A 9,294-nucleotide genomic window follows, 5' to 3' on the forward strand; every position below is an offset into this window, starting at 1 on the left:
TTTGATGCTTCCCACGTGTTAGGAAGCGGGGTGGAGTATAATCGCAATCCGTCGCAGGCGCCGCGTCGCGATGTATCATGGGAAATGTAGTGCCAGCGGCCTAGAGACTAATATAGCTTGCTTGCTTGCTTTTTCATCGCCTTCGCTTAGTAAAAGAGCATTTCAGTTTTTCACAAATGTAAATAGGCGCCTCCAGATTCTCGGACACATGTTGAGCTATCTTCGTTCGTAGAGGTTTTTTTTTATTGTAACATTTATTTTATAGAAAAGGCATTTAACGTGTATCGGCAAACGTGAGTCATATGCATAGTTACTGAACTCAAAAAGTGCAAAAGGATCGATAGTAGAGGATCGCAATCTTTCTTGTGGTGTTGTTCTTCTTCTCACCATAAGTAACCGTGTCTAGGGTCTCCTGCACACAATTTTTTCCTTCCTCAACTCCAAAGATTTTTTTATTTCACAATAACGGTCACACCCAGAAAATGCAAACATTACTGTGGTGGTTAGATGTACCTGGTAGCAGAAACTGCAAAAGCACCTCAGTGAATATCTTGAATTAGACTCAGAAAGCAACTAGCAATCAATGCTGTTTCAACAAGTGATGACATTACACTCCAGTATGGTCTCTCTTCTCCAACTTAAGGGTGCAGTTAGTTTACCCACCAAGCTGATAAAAAGTCAGCCTTGTGGCTGTCTAGCAAAAATGCCAGATCTGGGAGAAACTGTTCTTTAAGAGGAAATTTAGCCACTTCCAAAATAGCCAGGTTCCTTGAACTCTGAAATCTAGCCCCTGAAATTAACAGCAATTCAATTTTGTCCAAATTTAACTTCAGCCTTTTTCCCACATTCAACCCCAGCGCTCTGGAGATACCCATGTCAGAGTTTCAGGAAATATTATGTACTTTACTGGTAGTGTCCCATTCCAAACTTGTATATCAACAATTACTTTTCAACAGCTTTATATAGATATTTGATAATATGGTAGATAAGAAAGATCTTGAGGATAATCTTTCCCTGGAGAAGTCCCAAAGTACAGTATTGGTAGCATCCAATCTGGTATGAGCAGAATAATTACAAAGCAATGCCTCTAACATTCAACTCCCTCCAGTGCTCCCAAAAGATTCCATGATCTAAGAAATCCAGGAATCAGATGGAAGAAGGCCATGATCATCCTCTCTCTCTCTCTCTCTCTCTCTCTGTCTCTCATGACTGCTGCTGGTCAAGCCTGGGGCTGAATCTAAACCAAAAAAGATGTTGATAAGCATATCTTTTTCAAAGACAGGAATGCACAGCTGGAGGGGCATGCCAAGCTTTTTGCAGTATATCGAGGTCCACTTTCCAAAAACATGCCAGGGGTTCCTTAGGAAGAGGTTTTACAGTTTCAAAAGGTGGTTTGGGCTTTCCTGTTTTGTTTCTATTACTGTTTTTATTTTATTGTTTCTACATATCATTTTTATCCTTGGATTGTGAGCTAATCAGAGTTTGGTTTAAAATGGGCAGCAATATAAGTGTTTTAAATAAATAAATTGGGATGATTCAAGAGTCAGAATGAAACAGAACAGACTTAAATGGGCACTTCAGAAATAGTTAGAATTAGGGTTACGGATCACAATATGTAAGAATTGCAACTCTTATGACATTATGGTTTTGTTAACTGCTCAATGTTCAGAAACTTTCTGGAATGTAGTACCACTATGAAATCCAGATCTGAAATCCAGATCCAGCCCAGCAACCTTAGCAGTCAAGCAGGCCTAGAAAATTTGGATGTGATAAGACCCAGAATTTACAAAAGAATTCATATTCTGAGCAGAAATCCATTTTGTGGAATAGGTTTCTCAAATACAGACTTTTGCTCAGAATAAGTAGCTGAATGAATCTATGCCTATTGGCACCTTCTGGTTTCTGGAATTGGCTAAATATATTTCCTGTGCAGAAGGGATTTAGGACACTTTATCTTGTATTATAACTTTCATATATATATTTTAAGCAGAAAGTTAATAGAGTTTAATCAAATAAATTCTCTCAGGGTGCTAGGCTCTTACAAATAACTATTCCTCATATTATAAAGTTCTTGTTCCTGGTCAGATTCATTTTTCAGTTCTCATCATTGGTCAAGGCCAAAAAGTCTGGGATATTCTTGATGCTTGTCATAGTTTTCTTTGGCTGCAAATCCAAGACAAAGGAAATAACATTATGGTGCAATCTGCTCCTCATGTAACAATTCCATGTAAGGAGAGCAACAGAAAAGCTCTCACTCTGCAACAGTTCCTGTTTATCATACATTCAGCCCACAGATCATAGAACACAGTGATAATTCAAAATGTAGGTCTGTAATCAAGGTCAGAATATGCCCTCCTACATTTCACAGATAGGCTTCTGTCTTACAAACCTGTTCTTATCCCAGAATTCACATCTCAATACATCCCAGCAACAAGTAATAAAGGGAAATTTCCAACCTCTGAAATGCTGTTCTGCCACATATAATAATTTATTCAAAGCCTGTATTCATGAGCTATACAAAAGGCTGCTGCTACTGTGCTTTATGCTGCCTTCAGAAGGAAGAAGTCTTTCCAATGCACTAGCAATAAAAATTCTCTGTTGACTTGCAGCTACAAAACATGCTTACTGTTCAAACACAGGCAACAATCTTATCTTTCAAACAAGATATTGCAATGGGAAAGAAGAATGCTGAACATTGTAATAAAACATTTCATACACCTGTTTTATGGTCTTAGCCTCTTGAAGAGGAATAAAAAGTAAAACAAGACACAGTATATGGAACTTTACTCTGAGAACCAAAAATGTTCCTTTTTGTTCTCTCTTCCTCTCTAGTTACATTCAACCCCACAAAAATAAAGATGTGCAAAAGCCAGCTAGTGCAGCTTTCTACAAGCTAGTGTCTTATGAGTTAATTGGGTTTCCGTGCATTTCTCAGTTTCTAAGTCTCTTATGAAACCTGTGGATTATGAACATTGAAATCCAGTATTTCAAGAGCACACCACATTGTAGAAATTATGAATAAATATTTTGCTTCTAAATAGCTAGATTCCCATAACACATGTAGCCAGTTACTTAATTAACCCAACTTTCTAGGTTTACAAGACACACTAAAGTGTAAAACAGGAATATAGGCTGTGCATACAAGACAAACTTGCATACAAGTTTCTGATAATAGTATGTCATGCAAAGTCAGTGTCTGCATGTAGCTGAAGCTGCTATTAAAGACTTGGCAATTTTAGGTAGGCAGGGTAGACTTTGAGCAGACCCTTGTAAAGCTTCACAGTAAACAAGCTTATAGTATTCATTAAATCCTAGGAAGAGCAGGGAAATACACATCATCCAAAGTCCAAAAAACTGCATGAGTTGTTACAAACTATAAAAGCTTTTGAGAGCCTGTGTGATGTAGCAGTTAAGATGTTGAACATGGAACATGGAGACTGTGGTTCTATTCGCCCTTGGGCATGGAAGCCAACGGGTGGTCTTGGGCCAATCATTCTCTAAGCAGGTCAGGTTCTGCAACAAGACAGCTGCCAAACAAAACTTTTCCATGCAACATGCATTGATGGCTTTGTTGTGTGAAGTAAACAAGTGCAGTGCAAGTGGGACAAAGGTTAAGAAAAATGAATGAATGAATGAATGAATGAATGAATATACACAAACCGACATATATGCAAATATCTTTCCTAGAATCAACAGTTACAGAATACTAATCTATAATTTTGTCCTTCCTTCCCCCCTTTTTTCTAACAAACTTCAAGAGACAGTTTGCAATAATTTTATATACTTTCAAGAAGCTAATCAAAATAGTGTATGTATAAAAGGCACATGGAGAAAGAAGTCATTTCTAGAAAAAAGGAAAGGCCCAAATTTCAGCTTGTAACAGAATTAACAAAGAAAGAAAGAGGTTATGCCTATTGCGCAAAGATCGTAAGCTTCAACAGGATAGACCAGGGTACAAAAATAATAACTTGTCTCTCTCTATTGTGTGTTCCAACTTGTTACAATCAGTATGACCAGGATTTATTTTTAAAAGTAATTGCACTGTTAATTTCAGATAAATCTGCATAACAACAAACTACAAACATTTGTTTCCCCAGGTCTAGCAATATTCTCTTCAATTTTGTGGCTCTGGCAGTGAGTTCCCTCCCCTCCATTAATATTCAATTAGAAGAATTTTGCTAAAGTTGCATTTTGTTTTGGGTGTTATTTTACAACACCACTGCCCAAAACTACAACTCTAGCTACATCCAGATTTATAACATCAATGTGTATATTTGGAAATGCATTCTTACATACATTTAATTCAGAACTCCACAAAGTTTACTTCCACTATATTGGTTGAGCTCTGGGGTAATTATTTTACTCTTCTATGCCGTTTTGGTTGCTATCCCATACAATCTGTTTTTCCATTGTCTTTATGTTTCTCATGAAAAGACAGAAAATTCCTTTCAAATTATCTTCCTGAGAACTCAGTCTATCAGGTTGGCTAACCACAGAGAGTTCTCTAACACATTGCCACTAGGTATACCATAGCTGTCAAGTCCCCAAATCCTTATTGTTTTCCTTGCATATATTTTCTTGTGGTCTTGTTTTGGGACCTGCCATTTTGCTGGAGGGAGGGGGGATATTTGCTTTCGCTTGGGATAACTTTCACTTTCTACTTTTCCTCTCCCACCTCTATCCACTTGAGAAAGGAATGTGTCTCTCTTATCAGGGAGACGGTTACAGAGAAATGAAACTGGAGAAAACCTTGAGATGCGCACCAACTGTGCCAGTCACTTGCACATCGTGCCACCTGTGGATTGGCTGGATTTCAAATGGACATTATGACTCTGGTGATGAAGAGGAATATTACTGGTTTAACTATATCATTTAAGCGGGATTTTCCCCAGATCCCGCCTTGACTTCCCTACTGTCACTAACCCCTAATAAAAGTTTCCTTTTGAGACAATGCCTGTTTCAAGAGTTCTGCTTTCTTGGGTGGTTAGCTGAGGTGGGTCCTTACATAAGGCGAGATCTGCATAGTACTCAACCCGGAGAAGCTGCTGCCCTACCTGGGGAGTCGCAACTAAATTTCACATGGAGTTCCAGGCAGAGAAATGAGCCGAAGATCTCCAATGCTTGAAACCAGATGAAAACCTCTCCAGGAAGAAGCCGGGCCTTCTGGTGAAGAAGATCAAGCCAGATGTTCACTCAGGGTCGGAAAAAAGGAAGGATGGGAGGGAAAAGCCCCAAAAGTCACCCTTACCTGAGGTGGAGGAAAGAAAAGGACAAAGAAAAAAAATCCAGAGCCTGCCCCTCCTGATAAAGATGGAGAAAAGGAAGAATTGAAATCGGGGACGATGGAAGATGTGATGGAGTATGTGAAAAAAGCCCTCAATGAATTTAAAGTGCAGCTGAAAGAAAGCCCCGAATTGGAGGAAGAGTCAGAGGAGGAGGAATTGGAGGTCCGAGAGATGGCAGTGTCTGCGGCGAGGCTGTCCGTCTCAAGGAACCAGAGGCAGACCACCCCAACCAGCCAAGGTGAAACTGATTTGATGGAGACCCGAAGTGATTGGCGTATTTCCTGGCATAAGTGTTCACCTACATGCAAATCTATGGGAGAACACTGTCTACCGATGTTGAGAAGATCTGGGTAGTTACCCTAGCTTTGGAAGGTGGAGCAGCTGACTGGATGGTGAGCCTGTACAATTGTAACACACCCGAATTGAGGAATTTCAACTGGTTTATGGCTGCTCTCCGAAAACGTTTTGAAGACTGGCTGGCAGAGAAGAAAGCCTAGGAGTGCATAAAAATAGTGAAGCTGAATACACTGAAGTCGCTGAATACACTGAAGAATTCAGAGAGTTGGCCAGTTGCCTTCACTGGCTGGAAGACATCCTGATAAGCTGTTTCCAGGATGGGCTCAACGAAGAGCTATATAATACTTGCGTAGCTCACGGAGCTCCAGGATGGCTGTACGACTGGTGCCTGCTAGCTGAGGAAGTAGAGATCGATCAACGCAAGCACCTACATCAGTGATGGCGAACCTTTTAGAGACTGAATGCCCCAAAACTGGCCAGGCCCCACATTCCCCCCTCCCCCAGCCTGTCCATGCTCTGCCCCCACCCCGCCCGCCCACAGGGCCACTCATCAGCTCCACAGACCGCTGCAGATCGCCCAGGTGGCCCAGCAGCACCATGGCAGCCACACCCTCTGCCCACGCCCCACAGCATCAACAGCACGCGATGGGACATGAGGGTGGAGTCTTGTCCAGAGGCTGCCATGTCCTTGTCTGTGCTGCTCCGCGTGGGCCGCACTCGGGGGCGATTCTCCTCCGGGAGGGCTGCTGGTGAGGAGGGGCCGTGGGGGGAGGCGGGGCTGGGGCAATGGCACATGTGCCCACAGAAAGGGCTCTGAGTGCCACCTCTGGCACGTGTGCCATAGGTTCGCCACCACTGACCTACATTGTCCAGTGAAACCAAGCTTCAAACCACAGTCAAAGAAGCGAGGGGAGACCGCACAAGGTTCGCCTGCCCCATCTTGCAGCACTGCCTGCTTCAAATGTGGTAAAAAGGACATAAAAACTACGTAGCCAGCTGCCCCACATACGCAGTGGCAAGGGAAATCCCCAGGACTGCCCCACATACGCAGTGGCAAGGGAAATCCCCAGCTGCCCCACATACGCAGTGGCAAGGGAAATCCCCAGGACTGCTTCAACTGGTAGCCACTCTGTCAGCACCTTGGAGAGAGATCTCTATTGATTTTATTGTGGAATTATCTGAAAGTGCTGGAAACACTGTAATTTGGGTCGTAACGAATTTGTTCTCTAAACAAGTTCATTTCATTCCATGCCCCAAGATTCCAACTGCAAAAACTTTAGCTAAACATTTTGTGCAAAAGTATATATTTTCATGGGGCCCCACAACATATAATTTCAGACAGAGGGGTTCAATTCACCTCTAAGTTCTGGAAAGCTTTTCTATGCTTAATGGGTTCTAGTCAAGGGTTATCATCTTCACATCATCCTCAAACAAATGGTGGAACAGAGAGACTGAACTCAGTTCTAGAACAATACCTAAGATGTTTCATTAATTATCAACAGGACAATTGGTCTGATCTTTTATCATTTGCTGAGGTGGTTTATAATAATGCTGTGCACTCAAGTACAGGTTTCACTCCATTTCAAGTAGCTGATGGTCAAACATTTGTGGCCATGCCTGAACTCTCTACCAAGGAGCCTGAAATTCCCACCTTGCAAGAATGGATTAAACAGTTACAAAATACCTGGGCAGTAGTCAGGAAAGCTCTGGATGAAGCCAGAGAAGCCTATAAGACTCAAGCTGATAAATGGAGGGTGGAGAAAAAATCATATAAAGTTGGAGACCGAGTATACCTCTCCACAAAGTATTTGCAGTCTTTAAAACCTCCTAAGAAATTAGGCCCTAAATTTGTAGGACTTTTCCCTATCAAACACATCATCAATCCTGTGACAGTTGAATTGGACTTGCCAAAGAACTTATGGAAAATCCACACCGTTTTTCACTGCAGTTTGCTCAAACCGGAGGTCACTTCTAACCTTAGGCCTCCTGTGCCTCAGGCACCCACACCTATTATGGTTGAGGGTGAATAGCACTTTGAGATTAAGGACATTTTGGACTCTTGAGTACACCATGGGGTGACACAATACTTAGTAGCTTGGAAGAATCTCTCTTCTGCCCAGAATGAGTGGGTGTACAAGAAACATGTTAGAGGCCCTAAACTTCTAAGACACTTCCATTCTCAATATCCTGATAAACCTAATTGATATGCCTGTATTGTTTGTTCCCCTTCCTCTTTTTGTCTTTTAGGTGGATTTCCCATTACTCTAGGGGGGGGGGGATATGTTAGGTCTCCAAATCCTTATTGTTTTCCTTGAATATATACTGTTGTGTTTTGGGACCTGCCATTTAGCTGGGGAGAGGGGGGATATTTGCTTTCGCTTTGGATAACTTTTACTTTCTACTTTTCCTCTCCCACCTCTATCCATTTGAGAAAGGAATGTGTCTCCCTTATCAGGGAGACGGTTACAGAGAAACGAAACTGGAGAAGACTTTGAGATGCGCACCAACTGTGCCAGTTGCCTGCACATTGTGCCATCTGTAGATTGGCTGGATTTCAAATGGACGTTATGACTCTGGTGAGGAGGAGGAATATTACTGGTTTAACTATACCATTTAAGCGGGATTTTCCCCAGATCCTGCCTTGACTTCCCTACTGTCACTAACCCCTAATAAAAGCTTCCTTTTGAGACAATACCTGTTTCAAGAGTTCTGCTTTCTTGGGTGGTTACCTAAGGTAGGTCCTTACAATAGCATACAGTGGCAGAACAAATGTCCAGAAAACAGAAAGAGAAGTCAAATAGCATCTTCATTACTTCCCCAGAGCAAATTCAGTGTAAAAACTGGATACCACAATAATTGTCATTGCTGTTGGAAATTTCAAAAATCAATTTGTAGAAATGAATACTGGAAATCTCTAATTAATCCCTGATATCTTAGCAATATTGTTTAAATGGGCAGTATAGGAAAAGTGACTTTTATCTGTATACTTTTGGACCTATGGCAACACACATAATGTTGGAATGTTTTTATATTGAATAATTAAGGAAAACTCAGTTTCTATCTAGGTGAATATATCATAGCCCACTGGGAATTAGTTCTGAAAGCAGTTATCTATTCAGAGAATGCTCATCAAATCATTCTTGAATGGAATCATCACAACTGCATTGATATGGAAGTAATATAAGAATGCAATGTGTCAGCTTTGTGTGTCAGGTTTTGTGTATGAAGTTGTACAAAATTATGAAATTGTGCAATGATGACTGTCCATTTTTTACTGTATCTCCTCAAGATGGTGCCCTCTTAGGGTGTTGGAGTGAATCTCCCATCAGTCCACATCAGAACTGACAGTGCTGGCTGAGGGAGATTGGATTTTGTGTCCAAGAAGAATATCAACTTTGTCCCCCAAAAGCACCTCAAAAATATAAGACAGCCCTTCTTTAGCACCAATATAGGTAGTCCTCAACTTATGACAATTTGTTTACCAACCATTTGAAGTTTCACAGCTCTGAGAAAACTGACTTATAACCTGTTCTCACACTTATAACCATCACAGTATCCATCTCAGTGACATCATTGTGATTTGGATGCTTGGCAACCAGTATGTATTTATATGATGGTTGCAGCATCCTGAGGTCATAATGAAGGCCATTTGCAACCTTCCTAGCTGGCTTTAGATGAGCAAAGTCAATGGGGGGAAGCTGGATTTACTTAA

This window comes from Protobothrops mucrosquamatus, unplaced genomic scaffold, assembly GCF_001527695.2.
Source record: "Protobothrops mucrosquamatus isolate PMUCROS unplaced genomic scaffold, P.Mucros_1.0 scaffold_215, whole genome shotgun sequence".
Taxonomy (NCBI): domain Eukaryota; kingdom Metazoa; phylum Chordata; class Lepidosauria; order Squamata; family Viperidae; genus Protobothrops; species Protobothrops mucrosquamatus.